Source organism: Lactuca sativa, chromosome 2, assembly GCF_002870075.4.
Source record: "Lactuca sativa cultivar Salinas chromosome 2, Lsat_Salinas_v11, whole genome shotgun sequence".
Taxonomy (NCBI): domain Eukaryota; kingdom Viridiplantae; phylum Streptophyta; class Magnoliopsida; order Asterales; family Asteraceae; genus Lactuca; species Lactuca sativa.
This window is the reverse complement of record NC_056624.2, coordinates 26,000,900-26,024,834: the sequence shown is the minus strand read 5'-3', so window position 1 is coordinate 26,024,834 and position 23,935 is coordinate 26,000,900.

Below are 23,935 nucleotides of genomic sequence, written 5' to 3'. Positions count from 1 at the left end.
TAGGGCAACCTCATCCTCTCATTAAAAGTATAATATGAAATACAAAGTAACTACATGTTTTTTTTTAAAATTTCCCAATCTTAGTTACTTTAGGAAAAGTGAATCGATGCAATCCCATGAAATTACACTTTGCACCCTTGCTAAGAAGTTAGTGGAGCGTGTGTGGTTTACCGGCACACTAATTGGTTCTAAGAAAAGGTGGAAAAGGGTGATTCATTGTTTATCATAGTTCGATGGAGCGTGTGTGGTTTACCGGCACATCGAATAGGTGATCGTTACAATGAAGGCACCATGTGAATTTGCATGGTAATTCACACCCGCTTTGTGATCCTCGGTATCCCAGTCACAAACAAGAGGGGCATATCGAGATTTAAACATGCCATTGAAAAGTTTCAATGAATCTCATCTAAACCTAGGAATTCTCAATACATTTAGAACTTAAAGTTATGTTTTGTGGTGGAGAATTAGTGAATCGTCATTCACTTACCTTCAAATTGTTTGCATGTTAGATTACGGCATCCCTTTTCTAATATGTAAATATTGTTGTTGGATCCTATCCCTAATTTTCTTATTGGGTGATAATTAGGGATTCATATTCTAATCTATCTTTGTCCTTTCTATTTGTAGATGTCGAACGCAAACAACGCTGCTACTAGTTCATTCACATTGATGAGCCTTTGTCAAAAGGTCACTTTCGATGGGATGAACTTTAGCGAATGGATAAGATACATTCGCACTATTGCTCGCTATGAGGACAAGGAGTATGTCCTCAATGAGAAGCTCGAGAAAATCAACCCTGAAATCGCTACTCCGGCTGAAATGACCGCTTTTGAAACTCACGAGCGTGATGCAACGAAGGTACATTGCATCATGATAGCCACTATGAACTCCGAATTCCAAAAGTCCTATGAGGACATGTACCCGTATGAGATGCACCAAGACTTGTTGGAGAGATACCACCAAAACGCGAGACAAGAGCGTTATGATATTTTCACTAACATGATTTCCACTAAAATGGGTCATGGAGAGTCTCTTACCGTGCACCTGCAAAAGATGCAAAGGTATGTCGACCATCTTCGCAAGTTGAATGTTGACTTTGAGGAAGACTTGGCGATCGACATGGTGCTTCACTCTTTGCCTCCAAGTTACAATCAATTTAGGATGACCAACCACATGAACAAAGAAGAGGTCACCCTAAGCAAACTCCAAGGTCTCTTGAGGGTCGCTGAGAGCAACTTCAAGGACAAGTCTGTTGCACCAACTCCCAATCCACCCACTGCTCCTGTGTTGGCTATTGGACAAGGAAGGGGAAAGAAGAGGAAGGCTTCGTCTAAGAACCATCGCAAGGTTAAGCCCCGAGATGGTGCCTCTTCTAGTGGGACCAAAGTTGATCCTACTAAACCCTGCCCTATCCCAAAGGAGGCAGAGTGCCACCACTGCCACAAGATAGGACATTGGAAGAGAAGCTGCCCAGAGTACCTGCAAGCCTTTAGGGAAGGAAAGATCAAGCCGTCTTTCGCATGTATATACACAATTAAATCTAACAATTCATCTCATGCTATTTCTTGGGTTATTGATACTGGTTGTGGTTACCACATTTGTTCTAATGTGCAAGGACAAAGAAGAAATAGAGACGTGGATCATGGAAGAATAAATCTAATCATGGGGAACAGAAGATCGTCGCTTGTGACCAAGATTGGAGTGTATTCTTTAGTGCTTAGGAATGGTTTATCTTTAGATTTGAACAATTGTTGCTATTCGTCAGAAATGGCTAGAAACATCATTTCATTTCATGGTTTGTTTAGACAAGGTTTTAGATTTTCTTTTAATAATGAGAATGGTTCTATTTTGGCTTATCTAAATGGTGCCTTTTATTTTGAAGCTATACCATGTAATGGAATTTATGAAACTGTTATGATTGTAGATAACTTAGGAAATGATGTTTCATGCATGGATTCTTCCAATAGTATGGATAGAGCATCCTTGTGGCATTGTCGTCTTGGACATGTCAACAAGAAACGCATAGCCCAACTCCAAAAGGATGGAGTGTTGGAGTCATTCGACCTTAGGGAAGATGACACATGCGAATCTTGTTTACTTGGAAAGATGACTAAGTCACCCTTCACAAGTACGTGTGAAAGGGGTGAGGGTCTATTGGACCTAATACATACCGATGTATGTGGACCGTTTAGATCAACCACGAAGGATGGGAACCACTTCTATGTGACTTTTACCGATGACTATAGTAGATATGGGTATATCTACTTAATCAAGCAAAAGTCAGAAAGTTTTGAAAAGTTCAAAGAGTTCAAGAATGAAGTGGAGAATCAATTGGGAAGGAAAATCAAGATGCTTCGATCCGATCGAGGAGGAGAGTACCTAAGTCTTGAATTCCACGATTATCTCAAGGAGTGTGGAATAGTTTCACAATTGACGCCACCTAGGACACCACAATTGAATGGTGTGGCAGAAAGGCGTAATCGAACCTTGTTGGACATGGTTCACTCCATGATGAGTCGTGCTTCACTACTTATCTCTTTTTGGGGGTATGCCTTAGAGACTGCCGCCCATATCCTTAACCGAGTCCCTACTAAGAAGGTTGCCAAAACACCTCACGAGATGTGGACAGGGAAAGCTCCCTCGTTCGCACATATCAAGGTTTGGGGTTGTGAGGCTTTCGTAAGATGAGATACTCACGACAAGCTCGAACCTCGTAGTGAGCGATGTATTTTCATCGGCTACCCGCAGAAATCCTTTGGATATCTCTTCTATAGACAAAAGGACAATGTTGTCTTTGTTGCGAGGAGAGGAGTTTTCCGAGAGTGAGAACTCATAAGCGCAGGAGACAGTGGGAGGGAAATCGAGCTTGAAGATATTCAAGAATCGATAGATGAAAGAACCTCTACTGCTAGCGCTCAACCCGAGGAGGAAACTCCGGTTGAACCGATTGACGAATCCTTACCTCTTAGACGTTCCGAAAGAGTTAGAGTTCAACCCCAGTTTTATGGTTTTCCTATTACTACCGAAGGGGACACGTATATGTTGGGTTTTCAGCAATCTAACACTTCCTAAGTGTGCATGCAACCCTAATAAACCTTGGATCTATGTTTGTCTAAATACATGCAAAATAATAATTTTCCAAGGTTCATAACCTATCTAACATGGCATGGGGTACTTTTAAACATAAAAGAATTAGATGAGATTACATACCTTTTGATGATGAGTTTGATTCCTAAGGAGTTTGAGGGCCAAGCACCACTAGTGTGAATGCCTCAAATGGAATCACAAAACACCACAAACTCTTGGAAAACTTTGACAGAGTATACACACTTGTATATTTCGGCCACACACAAGCTCACACACACTAGTTCACTAGTGGCTATTTCATGCAACATAAGCATGCTTATATAGTGTACATGATTAGGGTGAAACCCTAATAACCCATGACCTTTCCTTTTTCCAAGGATCCATGGGTTAAAAGCTCCATGGATCATCCATGGACTTCCATCCAAGCCTAGCCCATCAACAAATGAGTGTTAGCCCACACCATATAAAACAAATAGCCCATAATCTAATTAGTCTTCCTTTTAATCTCTAAATTAATTCATAATTAATTTAAGACTAAAACTAATTAAATAACATAACCTCATATTAATATATTATAACTTATAATATATTAATAAACATATGTGTATAACTCTCATAAAATTATCCATAAATAGTTCGGGTGAGATGCAACCCAAATGGACCATGCCGGGTCGGGTCAAGTATATATACCAAATAAGTTATGGACTTAGACACCTTATCCAACAGACTCCCACTTGGATAAGTCTAATAACTGTATTTGCCTATATAACTTCAGGGACCAACCAGCAATCGTAGCTCTCGAAAACTCCGTTGAACTATGAAGCGCCATTTTAAGATAAGTGAGCATATAATCCTCTGTTCTCATGATATCAGCCGGACAAATACATGGAACAACGTCGTACTTATTGTCCAGCAGTTTGTTTCCCGATTTCCGATTTGTTTGACAAAGAACTTAATCGAACACATCAATTTAGTTCTGACCGGCCGGTACATAGGTCACAACAAAATCATCGAGGGGCCCAGATATCGCTTCTATTTTTTAGAAGGAACAGATAAACTTCGACTCATATGCTTGTTCTACTACTTGTTGAATTGTACACAAAGGCACGTTTTATAACATCAAGTTACTGATGCATTTACGTGCAATCAATGCACAACCAACTCATAGGTAACAACTCATATCTCTAGGTTTGAAGATTTATAAGATATTACCGTCTCACGATCACTCGAGATAAATTTCATGAAGTGATACAAGTGAGCGTGGGTTTATTCCAATACTCATAACTTATGAGCACTCATGAATGTTGTAGCAACCATTGCTATGACTAAACCCATTTAGCCATCTACAAACTCGATTCATGACAGTCTTGATTCATACCTACTTCCAACATATGAACGACTGTGGAGTGTTTAAATAACTTAGTCATTCGGAAAGAATAACCTAGCTATTTTGGAAGTCAAAACATGCAAAGTGAAACACAATAATAATCGAATCCAATATGGTCTCAGAACCCTTTTGAATATAAATAGAACCACCTTTTATTTATCACCATATTGATTACACATTATTCATTGTATAATGTTTCAAACAATCAACTTAAGACTTGAATAAAAACAACAGTCGTCCCATGCTCCTAGCATGTACACTTTGTTTTTCTAAACAATAGTTATGCCATACTCCAAGTATGCACACTATGTTTGTCTATGATCCTTACATTGTGATGTAGATCAATTGAACATGATTCCAATGATACTCATTTCACAATCCCAAATCCTTATTCTAAATGTGAGAATCCCCGATTCCTATCATTTACCAAAAAATCTGTTAGATTTTAAATTTTTATGAAATGTTCCTCTTGTAATGATTATGCACAAAGTCACCAAAACCTTGTCACCAGTTATTACAGAGTATTCCAAAGAAGGTCAACTTCTATGGAACGGAAGTCTCATATTCAAAGTACATTGCTTTGAACATCCTTCTTGCATTAAGGTTTTCTAATCTTACATAGATTGAATAACTTCCACCTATGGAGACATTTCCATAGTCCCATTTTGACTATCACTTCCGAACAAGAGTTACTTCTTTTCGGAATATGTCAATATGGTCCTTTCCGACAACTTACATCATACTTCCAACTTTCCCTGAGCAACCAATCTTTGGCGAACCTCAGATTTGTCCTCGACAATTGCTTAATCACTTTAGTCATATCCAATTCTAGACTTTTCCCTTCTCAATGCCTTAAGCATTTGGAAAATTTAGAAAAGATGAATATTATAGCACATGCAATCGATCCTATATCCGAAGCATATGGGACACGATTCATGATGTTTTACATAAAGACATGATACTAGACCAGTCTTTCGCTACAATATTTTTTTTTATTTGCCATGTTTTGAAAATTTAACTATGAAGAGGGATGCCGTAGTCATAATCAAATTTTGAAAACGCAATATATATAGAATTTCTTCAAGTTGAACCATTCCAACATAAAATTCATATATATATATATATATATATATATATATATATATATATATATATATATATATATATATATATATTCTTGACTAAAGATGATTAAAATCTCAATCTAAGCTTCTAGAATTGAAATGAAGTATAATTTCCTCTCCCTTAATTATAGCAAAACAACTTTTCAACCCCTGCAACTTCACGAATTGAAACTTGGTTTTCTATAATTAACACTGCTAACTTGCAACACCAAACGTAATAATCATGCTCCCACTAACATGATGATTATCAGCATAACACTTATGCTCCCACTAGCTCTGACATATTTCCAGAAATCTGCTGGACTTCTGAAATTTAGATTCATACACCCTTTCTTAAATAGCTCACATGTGTGTCTAAACAATTTTCAGAACTATGAAAAGGGATACCATAATCATAGTCTTAATTGTTTAGACCGTTGCCATTTCTCACAAGTCCATGTTAGTGTGCTGGTGAACCACACGCGCTCCACTAACGACTTTTGAAAATGCAAATAACACAATTGATATCTACGTAAAATCTACTTAGTGAAAGCGTTTCCTCACCATTATTTTCATGAATCGGAGAGAAACCTTATGACACTTAGATTTTATAGTGTATGAGTTCCTATCCATGTGAATTTGTCAAAACCATAATCACAAGATAAGGTTAGTGACAAATTCAGCTTTACATGGATTAAACTTGTTTAGTCTTAGTTTGTTGTCACCTTGGTAGCACAAGGCCCACCAATGCTTCCAAGTTGAACTCTGATAACTCACATGCAAATTCAACTTATTTGAAGTAGGTACAGAAATAAGAATTATGTCAGCACGATAGGTTGCAAACCTTAAGTCGTGTGCTAGTGATAAATTACAGGTTTTACTCTTGATTAAATCTTGAAACTCTTTCAGGATCTTTAAGGCTCCCACTGTCCCCTTGACATATAAGTTTCCCCAGTCAAGAACCATTCCTTGACAAAACAAATATTCAAGGGACAGTGCGGATTCTTATCAAGACTAACACTTCACACAATTGGTCTTAGTTGGTCTTTGTCTCATCCAAGACATCACAATTTACCAATCTCAAATCTACAAGAGTAGAAAACATTTTACTCTTACATTTGACTAGTGTTAATAAATCTTCCTTTATGTCACTCAAAGTTACAATCTTGGAGTATGACTCTAAGAATTGTTTTGGAATGAAGTATGACTCATCTTCTTGATTTTAACCAATCCAACAATTCATGACCTCTTTTCTTAGCCATAACAATGCACTAAGACATCCTTAGAGTATGAATTTGTGACTTGGTTTCATAATCATTAAGATGATCATGAAATACGATACTAAAGTACTCTCCCATCCTTTCAGATTTGAGAAACTTTTATCTTTCTGCCTAATTTGATTCTTCTCATTTGTTTTGTCATACATTGTAACCTTTCCAATGTTATAGAATTATACTTAACCTCATAAGTATAATCATATTTACTAATCTTTAGTAAATAATGACAAATCAATCTTTGTGGTGGACCTTGACCAGTGCACACCCAGTGTACCTAATTCCTTAGTCCTTCAATTGACTCACATATACATGTGATCAAAGAATTAGTCTTAATTTTCAAAGATGAAAATTCTCATTCATCATACAATACAACTTGTATGATTCCAAGTTTCTGTCCAATTGAAACTTGGGTGATGAAAAACTTTCTTCATTCGGTAAATTCAGACACTACCACAAATGAAGGAATCAAATCCACTTTCCAATATTGCTATTACTGGAAACATATAAGCAACAATTTTCCATAGATGCCATTGTAAGGATATTTTTAAAATAAATAAAATTAAAACCTTTTTTTCCTTTTATTTTGAAACTTTGCGGAAAAACTCATCCTTACAATCCACATGAAAACCTTGTTGTTATCTATTCATAAGCAATATATAATAACTCTTAAGCAACAGCTCAAAATTCTGATTACCGAACCATGCGATCGAAACCCACCTTCGCAATCAGAATCAACATATACTTACTTTAAGCTTCCTATCTTTTCTTTGATTCTTAAAACATCAACATGTGACCCATTCACATTATGTAATAAGAATCTCCAAATAGAAACTTAATAGAGTTAGTCAGTGGACTTTACCCAAAGTAGAGTCAAACCTTTTGACTTGATCAACCTTATGACCTTTCAGGTGAATAGGGCAGCTTCGCAACCAATGCCCCTTCCTTTGGCAACAAAACACATGGACCCTTTGGTAATGGCATATGAGACTATCTTAGACTTAGCCTTTCTCTTTACCATTTGGTCAACCGAGTTGACTATGGCCGATCCCTTTCCATTGGGAAGAGAAATGCTTTTCTAGATATACAATGCTACCATTGTCAATGTCCATTTAAGACTTAGGAAGTTGTTCTTTTAATCAAATTTGCTTTACTGGTGTTCCAAATCATTGCTGATTCCACAACACCAAGCAAATAGATAACATCATTAAGGTTCATGTCATAGTCTGTCTCATAGTAGTCCCAAAGAGACTCACTATGTTACTAAGAAAGTGATTGAACATCCAACTTTCACGAGACTTTGACACCCAACTCTCCCGGCTTGTCAATATGTGACTTTATCTCCAAGATGTGACCACACATAGACTATGCTTGCCAATAGGGATTGAGTGACTTTAAACTTTTCAAGAACATGTGGGTGAGGGAGAATAATTGGAGGAGGTGGAGGAAGTGAAGCATGATGTTGAGGGACACCATCTTCAAGAGATTTGGGAAGATCATAGTTGTCTGAACCAGACATCTATAATGGGAGAAAATCAAGTTAGTTGATTCAAAGTCCTTAATATAACACCCAATATGAAATATTAAGGCTAGGACCCAACACAATATTTTATAATTTGGAAGAGGGATGTCGTAATCCAAGCTATAAAATATTTGAAGGAAGGCGAATGACGATTCACCAATTTCCACCATGAAAAACGAAATAATTTATTAGGTTTTAATTGGATTTGAAATTCCTAGATCTTTTGAGATTCATTGAACTTTTCAATGGCATGTTTCAATCTCGAGTGTGCCCTCTCAAATTTTGTGACTGGGATGCCGAGGATCACAAAACAAGGTGTGAATAACCATACCAATTCACTCGGTACCCTTAATATTATAACCCAATCAATGTGCCGGTTAACCACACACGCTCCATTGATCTATGACAAACATTAAGTCACCCTTCGTGATCCTTACTAGTCCAAGTTAGTGTGCCAGTTAACCACACACGCTCCACCAACGACTTCGTAAGGTACAAAGTGTGAATTCCATGGGCTAGCACCAAATTCTCATTTTTCCTAAAGTAACTAAGATTGGGAATTAAATAAAAAAGAAATATTTAGTTACTTTATAATAATCATTATACTTTTAATGAGAATTTAAAGTCATTGTCCTACCCGTTCGGCTAACGACCCTCCACCGATCAAGCAAGCGGTGGGTGAGAGTGGACACCCATTAAGTCGCCATTTTATAGGCAACAACCTTATACCCACCTTATAGACCGGCTTTGTGAATGAGGCCTACTAACGGTAAAACGACTTGTTCTTATATATATATATATATATATATATATATATATATATATATATATATATATATATATATATATATAATTAACCATTAATGTTATAAATAGTATAAGTGTTGAATTTTAACTTTTAAAATTCTAAGTGTTGGAATTAAAGTTTATTAAAGTGTGTGAAACTTTTCCAAATTCCAAAACTTGAGGGCAAGTTTTGTAACTCTTCAAAACTTTTCATTTCATAACTTATGAATTAAAGGTTCATAAAATGAAGACTCTTCATTTTATGTAACTTATGTGTTTTAAGTGTGTGTTAAAGAAAAGTGACCTTTGGATATCCATAACTTGAGGACAAATTATGGACTCCATTAAAACACATAAATGATCCAGAATTAATTCTAAACAATTCAGCAAATAATTCCTATCATCTTCTAAATTCATAAGAACATGAACATGATCATCAAAATTTCAAGAATTATATGAACACATAAAATCATGGAATTTTGATATATGCTATTGTAAATGGATTAGAACAACCATTACACCAACTAAAACAAGTTTTAAAACACCAAAACAGTTTAGGGTAATGTTTCTAGTCCATTTCCAGCAGCAAAAGTCGAAAATCTGCACTCTGTGGCTCCTACTCGTCAAGTGCATGAACCTACTCGGCGAGTAGGTTGAAGATATACATGGACTCGGCGAGTTCATCAGGCAGACAGCAAGTTTTTCGACTTTTTCAACTATTTTGCATCAAGTATCAAACAAGCAAGCCTAGGCTCTGATACCACTGTTGGGTTTTCAGCAATCTAACACTTCCTAAGTGTGCATGCAACCCTAATAAACCTTGGATCTATGTTTGTCTAAATACACGCAAAATAATAATTTTCCAAGGTTCATAACCTATCTAACATGGCATGGGGTACTTTTAAACATAAAAGAATTAGATGAGATTACATACCTTTTGACGATGAGTTTGATTCCTAAGGAGTTTGAGGGCCAAGCACCAATAGTGTGAATGCCTCAAATGGAATCACAAAACACCAAAAACTCTTGGAAAACTTTGAGAGAGTATACACACTTGTATATTTCGGCCACACACAAGCTCACACACACTAGTTCACTAGTGGCTATTTCATGCAACATAAGCATGCTTATATAGTGTACATGATTAGGGTGAAACCCTAATAACCCATGACCTTTCCTTTTTCCAAGGATCCATGGGTTAAAAGCTCCATGGATCATCCATGGACTTCCATCCAAGCCTAGCCCATCAACAAATGAGTGCTAGCCCACACCATATAAAACAAATAGCCCATAATCTAATTACTCTTCCTTTTAATCTCTAAATTAATTCATAATTAAATTAAGATTAAAACTAATTAAATAACATAACTTCATATTAATATATTATAACTTATAATATGTTAATAAACATATGTGTATAACTCTCATAAAATTATCCATAAATAGTTCGGGTGAGATGCAACCCAAATGGACCATGTCGGGTCAGGTCAAGTATATACCAAATAAGTTATGGACTTAGACACCTTATCCAACAGTATATTTGTGATGGTACACTAATAAACCTTGATGAACCTAATAGCTATAAGGAAGCCATGGCAGGCCCGAAGTCTGCGAAATGGAAAGAGGCAATGGATAGCGAGATCCAATCCATGTATGATAACCAAGTTTGGAATTTGGTTGATAATGTGCCCGGACGTAAGACCGTTGGGTGCAAATGGATCTTCAAGAAGAAGACCGACGTGGATGGAAACGTACACACATATAAGGCGCGATTGGTTGCGAAGGGCTTTTACTCAAACTCCCAGAGTTGACTATGATGAGACCTTCTCACTAGTTGCGAAAATAAAGTCTATTACAGTGATGCTAGCTATTGCCGCATTTCATGATTATGAGAGTTGGCAAATGGATGTCAAGACCGCTTTCCTTAACGGAAAGTTGGCTGAGGATGTTTACATGGCTCAGCCAGAGGGGTTTGTGGATCCGAAGCATCCGAATAGAGTGTGTAAGCTTGAAAAGTCCATTTATGGACTGAAGCAAGCATCTCACAGATGGAATCTTTGCTTTGATGAGAAAGTCAAAGAGTTTGGATTTGTACGAAGCAAAGATGAATCGTGTGTATATGTCAAAGCTAGTGGGAGCATAGTTAGGTTTCTCGTTTTATATGTCGATGACATACTACTCATAGGAAACGACATCCCGACTCTGCAGGAGGTTAAGTCTTGGCTCGGGAAGTGCTTCGCTATGAAGGACCTTGGAGAGGCTTCCTATATTTTGGGAATAAGGATAGTAAGAGAAAGAAGTAAGAGACTAATTGGACTTAGTCAGAACACTTACTTGGATAAAGTACTAAAACGTTTTACTATGGAAAACTCGAAGAAGGGAGAATTACCGATACAAAGTAATGCCAAGTTGAGTAAGACTCAAAGTCCGAGTACCGAAGCTGAAATAGCAGAAATGAGCCGAGTACCATACGCTTCCGCAGTTGGCTCAATCATGTATGCTATGACTTGTACTCGCCCTTATGTAGCCTTTGCTTTGAGCATGGTTAGCAGATATCAAGGGAACCCTGGCAGAGCCCATTGGATTGCGGTTAAGAATATCCTTATGTACTTTCGGAGGACGAAGGAATGGTTCTTAGTCCTCGGAGGGAGTGATGACTTGAAGGTGTGAGGGTATAGTGACGCCAGCTTTCAGACCGATAGGGACAACTACCGTTCGCAGTCGGGCTGGGTCTTTACCGTGAATGGAGGAGTAGTAACTTGGAAAAGTTCCAAGCAGGAAACTGTAGCTGATTCAACGTGCGAATCATAGTACATTGCGGCGAGCGAAGCGTAAAAGGAGGCAATATGGTTGAAGAACTTCATCGGTGATCTTGGAGTTATACCTACCATAAAGGAGCCCATGGATATTTTCTGTGATAATGAAGGAGTGTTTGCCTTGACCAAGGAACCGAGAGATCATGGTAGATCTCGACACATCGACAGAAAATATCACTTTATTAGACATCGTGTAGAAGAAGGACAACTCGTAGTGAAGAGGATATCATCAGAAGATAACCCAGCAGATCCGCTTACGAAGGGACTGAGTAGGGTCAAGCACGTGCAGCATGTAGGAGTATTGGGCTGAAGGATGATATTAGCATAGATTAGATAGTAGTAGAAACATGTAATAGATAAATGTAATTGATATTTGATGATTAAATAAAAAAGTATTATTTATGAGTAATGTGATTGTCTTACGTTAATTGTTTAACTATTGTTTCATTTTGCATGTTTTGACTACCAGAATAATTGAATTTATTAAGAATAAACGAATTATTCAAATTGTCCACAATCGTTCATATGTTGGAAGTAGATATGAATGAAGATTGTCATGAATTGGTGTGTAGATTGTCTAAATGGTATTAGACATAGCAAAGGGTTGCTGCAACGTTCATGAGTGCTTATGAACTAGTTTTGAGCATTGGAACAAACCCGCGCTTGCTGGAATTACCTTATGGAATATGATATAAAAGAGTGATCGAAAGACGATAATATCAAATAGTCTTAAAACCTAGATATATGGTTTGTTATTTGTTAATTGGTTGTACATTGATAATGCAAAAACGCATCAGTAACTCGGTGTTATAAAACGTATTGTTGTGTATAGTTGATTAATGAATAAGTAAATGCATATAAGTCGAAGTTTATCTGTTACTTTTATCCCAAGAGGGTAAAAGCGATATCTTGGCCGCTCGATGATTTGATTTGACTTATGTGTTGGGCCCGGTCAGAACTGAATTGATGTGTTCGATTAAGTTCTATGTCAAATGAATCGGAGATCGAGAAACCAAATACTAGACAAATTATTCCATAGAATTGTCAGGATGACATCTAACAGAGGACTGTACGATCCCTTATCTAAAGGACAAGATTGATTAGATCAGAGTTTGACAGCGTCTTTGAGAGCTACGATTGCAAATCGGATTGTACTTGTGCATATAGTTACTAGACTTATCCAAGTGGGAGACTGTTGGAATAGTGTCTAAGGTTGTAACTATATTAGGAAAGTATTTGACCCGATTGTGCATGGTCCTTTTGGGTTGCCTTCACCATAGCAACTTGACAGGATGATTTATTATGAGAGAATAAATATTATTAATATATTATGAGAATAATATAAGGAATAATAATATTGTTATTTGATTAATATAATTCATAAATTAATTAGAATTAATTTGGTGACTTAAAGAGATTAATTAAATAAGAGAGTATGAACTGTCAATTGTTTGATAGTTACACTTTGGGCTGTAAATCCTTCATGGATAGGGTTGGACGATTTCTAGGGATTGGGATAAGCTACAAATCGTCCAAGGGCTTATCATGGAAAGGATTTGGATTGCTTTGAGTAAAGATTATCCAACTAGGGTTTAAGGGTGAAACCCTAGGAGCCTTACAAGTATAAATAGACCCTTAGAGCAAGGGAAATCGGCACCTCTGCTATGGCAAAGAAACCCTGGCCGATTTCTATTCCCTCTCCTCTCTCTCTCAAATCATCCTCTTGCTAGTTAGTGTTTGTAAGCCATTAGAGGAGTGAAATTTGTGACTCTAAAGCTCCAAGAACAAGAAGATCAAACAAGTGTTTCAAGGCAAGCTTCTAACTTTGATTTTGTATTGTTCTTATACTCTATTAGTTATTAGAAGTCTTGGATTCAATGCATGTTTAATTAGAGAAACCTAGATCCAAGCATTAGGGTTTGCATGTGCATATAGGAATGTTCATATGGCCAAAACCCATCAAAAAATCATCAAACTGTTTATGTAGCATCCTAATATATTATAAGGTGTTCTGGTAAATTTTCATGAATTTTGGATGAGTAAAATTATTTTTCCTGTTTTTAGTCCATTATAAACACAAAAATCAGGCGGGTACGCACAACATACAAGTCTCCAAGCGAGTACGCTGCGCGTACATGCTTGTATGCCCCCACATACTCGGTCTGAATGGGTTTGTGTATTTGGGCTACCTTTTTTCGGCCTGGTTTCTTAGGGCTTTGTTGGGCCATCTGAAAAGGTGTGTTTTGGATTAAGGATAAGTAGTGGGCTTTACGGTAAGGACCACGTAAGGGTTTGGGCCCAATTTGGAAAATTGGGCCATAAATGGGCTTTAGATAATTATTAGTTGATGGGCCTTTATGTTAAGAAGTTTGGGTCCTCAGTCTTCGACTAAACTAAGTGAGGGGTAAATGGTCTTTTTACCCCATGAATGGATTATTGGATTAGGTATGGATCCAATTTGTTAATTGGGTGTTATTTGTTTGATAGCGTGTGGATTTTAGTGGATCTGCAGTCAGAGAGTATCCGTGGGATTCAGCTGTTCGAGGTGAGTCTTCTCACTATATCCATGGGTCGAAGGCACCAATGCTGGCCCATTGCATGTTATGTTGTATGCTAGTTATCTCTGTGATACTAGCATGGAAGACCCCGGGGGAACCTGTGGCAATTGGATATCATACCATGGGGGAGCCCATGGTATTCCAGGTAAAGACCATGGTGGAGCCCATGGCATACCAAATAAAGAACATGGGGGAGCCCATGGCAACTATATGTATGTTGCGTGATAATCTGTGGTTGTATGTTGTATGGTATTTTGGGAACTCACTAAGCTATGTGCTTACGGTTTTCAGTTTATGTTTCAGGTACTCCGATTTTCAATTGGAAGAGCTCGGGATGATTCTAGAGCACACACCACATGTTTCCGTATTCTATGAATTATTTTGATTTGATGATGTTTTGTTAAATCTTGATTACCTTGGTTTTATGGGAAAGATTTGTAATAACAATTTATTAATCTAAAAATTTTATGGTGTGATTTTCGGGACGTTACATCCCAAAATTTAAGACCAAAAATTTGATTTAATAATAATAAACCATCATCCAAATTGGGTTTATAATACCATAAAGGAAAATTAGAGTATGTCAATAATCATCCAAGTACATCAAATCAACAAAATGTGGAACCACATGATGTGTGCGATCCGATCATCCTGAGCGCTTCCCTTTCGATTTGGAAATACCTGAAACATAAACTAAAAACCGTAAGCATGAAGCTTAGTGAGTTCCCCCAAAATACATCATATCATACATATCAAACATACAAAGGTACATGCCCAACAACCATCAGGCCCCGCCCGACATTAAGCCCCGCTCGGAACAGATCTGTCAATAACATGAGATAGGCCCCGCCTTATAACATTCATTAGGCCCTGCCTCGCTTCAGGCCCCACCCGAAATTCATACAGAAAAATAAAACACATGAAAGAATCACTAAGAAAAATAGCATACAATACAATCATCAGGCCCGACCTGGCATCGTACCCCACCTAATATACATAACACATACTGTAACGCCCATAGATCAGGGCTAGTCAATTTAGAGACGATAAGCGTCAAAAATTACTTTTTTGATGGAAGATTATTTAGAAGGAGTAATCTTAACTAACTTGTAGTATATATTACAATGATTCCGTACATATAAAGAACGCCGAAATCTAAGTTATAACTAAGAAGTTATGAGCTGTCGAAGTTTCGCGACAGAACCGTCACGACGCTGAATGACGTAAAAAGTGAATTTACGATAGAGCGATATTTAGCCTTAGTGATCTAAACGAATGTTGTATAATTATTTGAACCGAAAGTGTGCATAAAAAGAACACCCAAATCTGACTTCATATGAGGAAGTTATGATTTTTCTAAGTTCCAGCTGAGCAGTATGCAGCCTGAAGCTCGAACTTGAGATCGAGTCATTTTTGGTCGAAGAAATCTAAACGAGAATCGAAGATCTCGTTGTTAGTAGTGCAATGATAAAAAGACAGACGAAAACGGACGTCGGATGAAGAAGGTATGAATTTATAACGGAGTTTTCCTGTCCCGGCCTACTAAAAATAAATAATAAAAATAAATTCAAAAATAACCGACATAGTCTAAACGAAAGTTGTAGTGCGTAGTCTCACCTACGCGGGGATATAAAGAACGTAAAAAACGGAGCTCGTATGAGGAAGATACGAATTTTTGAAGTTTATTAAATAATTAAAATATTTAATTTAAATATAAAATCTGATATTATCCGAAGGGGGGAGTCATCGGACTAATCCGAGTTATGCCCAGCGTAACTGGAGAATTACGCCCAACGTAATCCCAGTTTCATCCCCTATAAATACCTTGCGAGGGCAGCCGAGTTTCTTTGCTAATTTCTCTTCTCTCTCTCTCTCTCTCTCTCTCTCTCTCCCGTTTTGCATCGATTTTGTGCAAGAGATACCCCGAAGCCCCGGTATCATTCCCGAGCTTCGAAGCGAGTCCCGAAGCCTCGTAGATCCCGAGAAGTGAAATTTCCAAGCCGAAGCTCTACCCGCGAGAAGCCCGGTTTTTGTGAAGATCTCCCAGTTTCACCGAAGAATACTACTTCTACAAGCCGTAGTGCTGTCCGATCATCTTTTGATCAAGTGAGTGTATAGTTACTTTCTTCTAACACATAAATATAAAGTATTAGCTATGAAATATGTGCTATGTGTTATATATTATTTGTCTATTTGAGATGGGCTTGGAATTGATGTTTTTATATGGGTGTTAAATGATTTAAACTGTGTTTGTATTTATATCTACAAAAATGTTGGGTAGAACATGGGTAGATGGAATAGTTGGTGACGATGCAACTTCATACCTATTAAGTAAGCCTTGGTGACAATGCGACTTCGTGCCTATTTGATAAAACGTGGTGACTATGAGACGTAGTGCCTATTGTGTAAACCCTGGTGACTATGAGACGTAGTACCTATTGTGTAAACCCTGGTGACTATGAGACGTAGTGCCTGATAATGTGAACCTTGGTGACTATGGGGTTAGCGCCTGTTAAGTAAACCTTGGTGACTATGGAGTTAGCGCCTGATAGCTATGGATTTAGTAACTGATAGATAAACTTTGGCAGCAATGGACTTCGTACCAATTCCTTAGGTAAATCCTTAGGAATGAATGAATGAAGGATAGTTGGTTCTTAGGGTAAACCCTTAAGAAATAAAGGAGATATGGGGATGGGTATTTGTGTTGATTGTTTGATGATTGAATAATAAATGTATTATTGCGGGTTGAAAACCCTATATGCTCATCAATCTCCGAAGCCTGACCCTCTCAGATTTCTTTGTATTACAGGTTATGGCACAAGGGCTTATGTTGGCTGACATAACGAGAGATTTTGGATTATAGGCCAGTAGTTATGAATAACTGTTGTAAGGTCTATTTTGTTCTGTTTATGCTTTTGGTCTGTATTGAACATGACATCCCGAGATTTTATTATATAATGAAAATACATTACTTAAAATAAATGCTTTGATAAATTTTTATCATATTTTGTTTTGGGAACAAATTCCGCAACAGTTTTCTTTAAACGATTACTCTGATTTTAAATACAAAGCATAAACAAATTGATATTTTCTGGCCTGAAATTGGGGATGTCACTTATACCACACATTCAAGAGTCACACATACAACTAGAATCTTAATCATAATAAATCATAGGTTGACATTGGTGCCTTTGACCCGCTAAACACCTTAAGTAGACTCATCTCAAACTGCTGAAAATCAGACAAATGCTCGGACTGTTGATCCAGAAGGTTCTCGCACTAAATATCAATAAAACCCCCGATTAATAATTTGGCCATAAACCATAATAAGGAATCTATTTCATGTGTCCAACTCCTAGGGTAAAAGAACATTTTACCCCTTCCTTACTTGGCCAAATATCTGAGGCCCAACCTAATGGCACCAAAAGCCCAATACAACCCAATTGCCTAAATGATACCCAAAACCAAATGTGGGCCCAAGTCCAAGGAGGCCCAAAGCCTAACATTGGCCCAAAGTCAGAAGGCTAATGGCCCAACAAGGCCCACAACTCTTAATGGCCTAAAAACGACCCGAACCAAAATGCCCATCGATCAGGCCTGGTATGTTGCGCATATTAGACCTATGCCCGGTGTACTAGGTTGCAAAGATGGTTTGGGGACTCGGCATCGTACACTTTGTAACGCCCTGTTCCGAATCAATTCCTAGTCTGAGGCTGTGGTCCGAAGATCGGTCATCATAAGGATTAGGGCTTTTGAAATGGTAAGATCTAGGACCATTTGGGTACGGGTGATGTATTAGAAGTGATTTGGGTGTTTAGTTTGTGTTTTGGATCCTAGGGGTATTTCGGTAAAGTGTCAGTTGGGCTTTTGTGGAAAATGGATTTTTGTATGGAAGGTCTAAAGAAAGGAATTAGTTGATAAAAGTGTACGGCTTTTTGTTACCTTTCCATTGATATAAGCTTCGTCGGAAACAGACCTAGAATGAGGGAGTTATGATAGTTTGAAGGCTTTAGCAGTTTTGGTCCCTGGGTGGGAAAAGCTTGTATTTCAGCATGCATGCAAAGGTGACAAACAATGAGTACGCTCAACGTAAGTTGGGGAACGCCCAACGTAGTGCTGGATAAGTGAAACACAGGTGCGAAATGATGGGTTTTAGCCATATGAACATCCCTATGTGCACATGCAACCCTAATGCTTAGATCTAGGTTTCTCTAACTGATCATACATTGAATCCAAGACTTCTAATGGCTAATATACAATAAAAACAATATGAAATCAAAGATTAGAAGTTTACCTTGAATCACTTGCTTGATCTTGTTGTCCTTGAGGCTTTAGAGTCAAAATTGTCACTCCTCTAATGGCTTACAAACACCAACTAGCAAGAAGATGATTTAGGAGAGAGGAGAGGGGAGGAAGAATTCGGCCAGGGTTTCTTTAGAGACAAGTGTGTCGAATTCCCTCACCCCATAAGGTCTATTTATACTAGTAAGGCTCCTAGGTTTTCACCCTTAAACCCTAATTTGATAACTTATGCCCTAAGCAATCCAAATCCTTTCCATGATAAGCCTTGGACGATTTTATGGCTATCCTTAGCCCCAGAAATCGTCCACCCCTTATCCATAAAGGATATATAGCCCAAAGTGCAACTATCAAACAATTGACAGTTTATACCCCTTTATTTAATTAATCTCTTAAAGTCACCAAATTAATTCCTCATTAATTTATGACTTATATTAATCAAATAACAATATTATTATTCCTTATATTATTCTTATAATATATTAATAATATTCCTTCTCTCATTATAAATCATCCTGTCAAGTTGCTATGGTGAAGGTAACCCAAAAGGACCATGCTCAACCGGGTCAAATACTTGCCTTATATAATTACAACCTTAGACACTATTGCAACAGTCTCCCACTTGGATAAGTCTAGTAACTATATACAAGTATATTCCCATTAGATATCGTAGCTCTCAAAGACGCTGTCAAACTCTGATCTAATCAATCTTGTCCTTCAGATAACACAACAATTCAGTTCTGACCAGGCCCGGCACATAAGTGAAATCAAATCATCGAGCGGCCGAGATATCGCTTTTACCCTCTTGGGATAAAAGTAACAAATAAACTTCGACTTATATGCATTTACTTATTCACTAATCAACTATACACAAAAATGTGTTTTATAACATCAAGTTACTGATGCGGTTTCGCATTATCAATGTACAACCAATTAACAAATAACAAACCATATATCTTGGTTTTAAGGCCATATGATATTATCGTCTTGCGATCACCCTTTTTATCACATTCCATAACGTGATTCCAGCAAGCGCGGGTTTGTTCCAAGGCTCAAAACTAGTTCATAAGCACTCATGAATGTTGCAGCAAACTTTTGCTATGTCTAATACCATTTAGACAATCTACACACCAATTCACAACAATCTTCATTCATATCTACTTCCAACATATGAACGATTGTGGACAATTTGAACAATTCTGTCACACCCCGAAAACCAAAGGCGGAAACGTTCTCGGGGTTGACTCCATGTTGTGTATCAAATCCAATGTACATAGTAATCACAGTAAACAACCATTACATTATATATATATATGAAAGTTTACATTTGGTTCAAAAATAAATTGTACAAAGTTATACATATATCATATGAACAAAAGAGACGAGTCTTCAGAGCACTCCGTCTTCACCAAAAGATATCGCCGGGTACCTGTCTAACTTGGACCTGAGAATACAAGCGGTTTGAAAATCAGCATAAAGCTGGTGAGTTCATAAGCGGTTTTGTTTTGTGAAAATGTATTGATTTCCTTTAGTTTTCTGAAAAGATTTGATATCCAAGAAAATCCCATATTTTCTTATGTAAAGTAGTTAAGTTATCTTTCATTACAGTTCTGTTATAGATATAAGTTAACCCCAGGAAAATCCCATATTTTCCTAATTGTAAGATTGATTAGATAACACATAGTATAGTTTAATTCACAAAACTATAATTTAGACGAACTGTAAATAGAAAGTATTTCGAAAACCTTGGGACTACATCCCGAACCAGTTATAAGATAATTCGATAAAACCATGGGATCACTATCCCGAAACTAGATATAAGATAGCTTAATAAAATCATAGGATTATCATCCCGTATAAGATTTAGTTTCAAAACCATGGGATTGCCATCCCGAACGAAATATAGACTCAAGATCATGGGATTATCATCCCGAACGAGATATAGATTACAAGACCATGGGATTACCATCCCGAACGAGATATAGATTCTAAACAGATCCTAGCTGTGAATAGGTTTATATTAATACGTATTGTGAGTCGGGTAACCATACTGATACGACAACGAGACCTCCTTGACGTTAGTCAGACGTCGAATGATATCCAGAATTTGTCACCCCAGGCGTGCCCGCCCAACTGTAGCTAGCAGTTAAGGTGTGGGATTGTCAGTCCCGAATAGATCTATTCACAAACTCTTCGCTCTCCCTCCAGGAGACTCTGGTTACACTTCCGGAGAGGATTTACTTGATCATCCATAAAGGGTAGTGACTATCTCACAAACTAGTATTAAACTATTCACAGGATTCTCATACGATAACAAACATACAAAGGCTTTAAGACATGATACAGTGAAAATAGTTACATACAATGAGACTATCTGGTAAAACATTCAAACGATATAGAGATAAATTGAATCAGACATAGTTTATCTAATAACTTAATACAGATATCAATACTTGATATAAAGAGTAACATAGAATCCCAAATTATTCCCATAATAATTTGATTAGATTGGTTATTTTTTTTAATTAAAATCCATTTAGTTGTAATTGATAATCATTCCTTATGCTCAACATAATACATAAGGAGTAAAAAGAATTTATAAGATTGCCAGATATTATTTGAAACACATAGTTTATGATTTGTAAACAGTTTTGGTTTGCTTGTATTCCCCCCCCCCCCCCTGAAAACAGATAAAAACAGTGAAAAAGGCGTAGGGGTATGAACTCACCGGACGAGAAGTATGACGATTTGGATGCTAAGAGTGGATCCGGGGCTTGTAAATACATGAGGTTCCTAATTATAATGTAAAGATACACATTTGTATCTAATTAGGACTTAGTTTATTCATTTGATAGGGACACTTGCTTCAAGTCGCGAAAACACTCCGATACGAGTGTTTGGACGGACCCGGGTGGTGTTTAGGGATGAGAAATGACACTAGGGACTTGGGACTTGAGTTTACTCCCCATGAGTAAACTTATACAAGAGTTTTAGGTCCAAAACACCCATTCCCCATGAGTTTACGGCCGTAAACTCATGGTAGGGTGGTTTAGAGTGCAAATTTGGGTTATAAATGGATATGGACACTTGGAAATGCTTGGATTAATTTTTCTTAAGGCTTGGATTGAATTAAAAACATCATTTACACTACATAAGGGAGTTTACGGCCTAGGAATGGGTTCTTTGGCCGTAAACTCTCATTTCTTCAAGATTTAGTGTTTTTAAGTTGTTAAAATCAATCACATGTGATTCTAAAAATTCCCACAAGCCTAGAAATGAGTTTATATGGGACATATGAGGGATTTATGGAGTTTACGGCCCATGAGACCCCCTTCATGGCCGTAAACTCTATTATATGGTGCTACAAGGTGTTTCAAGATCTAAAACTTGCATGAAAGGACTTCTAAAATTCATCTAAGGGCCTTAGGGGTGTTTAGTTTGCATTCTAACACCAAAAATTTTGGAGTTTACGGCCCAAGAACAGGTCTTGGCCGTAAACTCTTAGAAATCCCATAAAAGATGTGTTTTAGGCCCTTAAAGTATTTTTGGTTGGTCCCTTGATTTATTCCAAGGCTTTTGGTGGTGTTGGATGGCTTTCTAACACCTTAGAATTGGATTTATGCCAAGTTTTGGGGAGTTTACGGCCCAAGCACTATCCTTGGCTGTAAACTCTTCTAAATCCCCCAAAATTCATGTTTCAAGTGTCTAAATGCTAATACCAAGGCCCTATAATTCATATCTAAGCCATAGAGGTGATTTGGAAGGGTTTAAAGACATGAAAAACACCATTTTCATGAGTTTACGGCCCAAGATTATGCCTTGGCCGTAAACTCTTTCAAAGTCCACAAAATTATAGTTTTAGTTGTTCTAAGTCCATATCTTGAAGTCCCTTAGCCATATCTAAAGTCTATTTGAGTCTAGGAAGGAGTTTAAGGGCTAAAAACCTTTCAAAATGGTGTTTACGGCCTAGGCTGCCTCCTGGGCCGTAAACTCACATATATTGTCCAATTTCATGATTAAGTGTCTAATTTGGAAGCTAAACATGCTATAGATTAAGGCTAGGAAGGTACCTTAAGGATTTGAGGCCTTAAAATTGAGTTTTGGACACTTAATCTTTGGATTTAGGAGAGAGGTTAGAGAGAGAGTAGAGAGAGAAGGAAAAAGTTTCAAATGAGTGCTAAAACATGTTTATATAGTCCGTAAAACTTGGACACGGTGGAATTCTACCCGATACCGGCCTTAAACGATGCTTTGGGTTGCACCCGATTGAGTTTTCGTCACCCGACGAGGATATTTCTAAAACTTATAAAATACATGTCTTGGGCTAATTTCATGAGTTCCTAAATGATTTGGACCCTCATTGAATGATAATAAACATATAACTTTTAGTTAACTAAACCCAAAAACGATAACAGGACATTTCGATTTCCGACGAATTATTCGGGTAGAACGGGTTTTCGGCGATGAACAACTTCGGGTTGTTACATTATCCCCCCGTTAAAGGGAATTTCGTCCCGAAATTCAAGGAATAAGATACAGGTCATGGATTGGAATGAGATACGAATGGATTTGTTGCATCGGATCTTCACTTTTTGAAGTGGAATTTGGTCTCCGTTGGGCGTTCTAACGAATTCTCATTATCGGGACATGTCTTTGGTTTCGCTTCTTGACTCTCTCTCAATCTACGATATCAATCTGCTTTCTCGTGGAAGCTCCAACCCTGAATGACTTCGGTTTCCTCAAAGGAACCACTAGGGTTTCGTTGGGCAGACGTTTCTAAGGATTCGAGACGTGATGGTCTAGATAGGTATTACCAAGCTCTAAGGGCATCCGAAACTTGAAGGTTACAGAATCGATCACTACGAAGATCTTGAAAGGTTTGATGTGAGACTAAACTAGATGCTCGAAAGAAACTTCCGGGAGTCCTTCGGGATAGACATTTAGAGGGAATAGTTGCTAACTTCCCGTTTCTCAATAATCACAGAAACTAGGGATGCGTGGTAATTCACATTGGGAAAACTTTTGAGTTCTAAGGCATAGAATGATACGAAAGTTTGATGCCGAATATCACGAGAATCGGGTCGAGAAAAAGATCTAACGAGC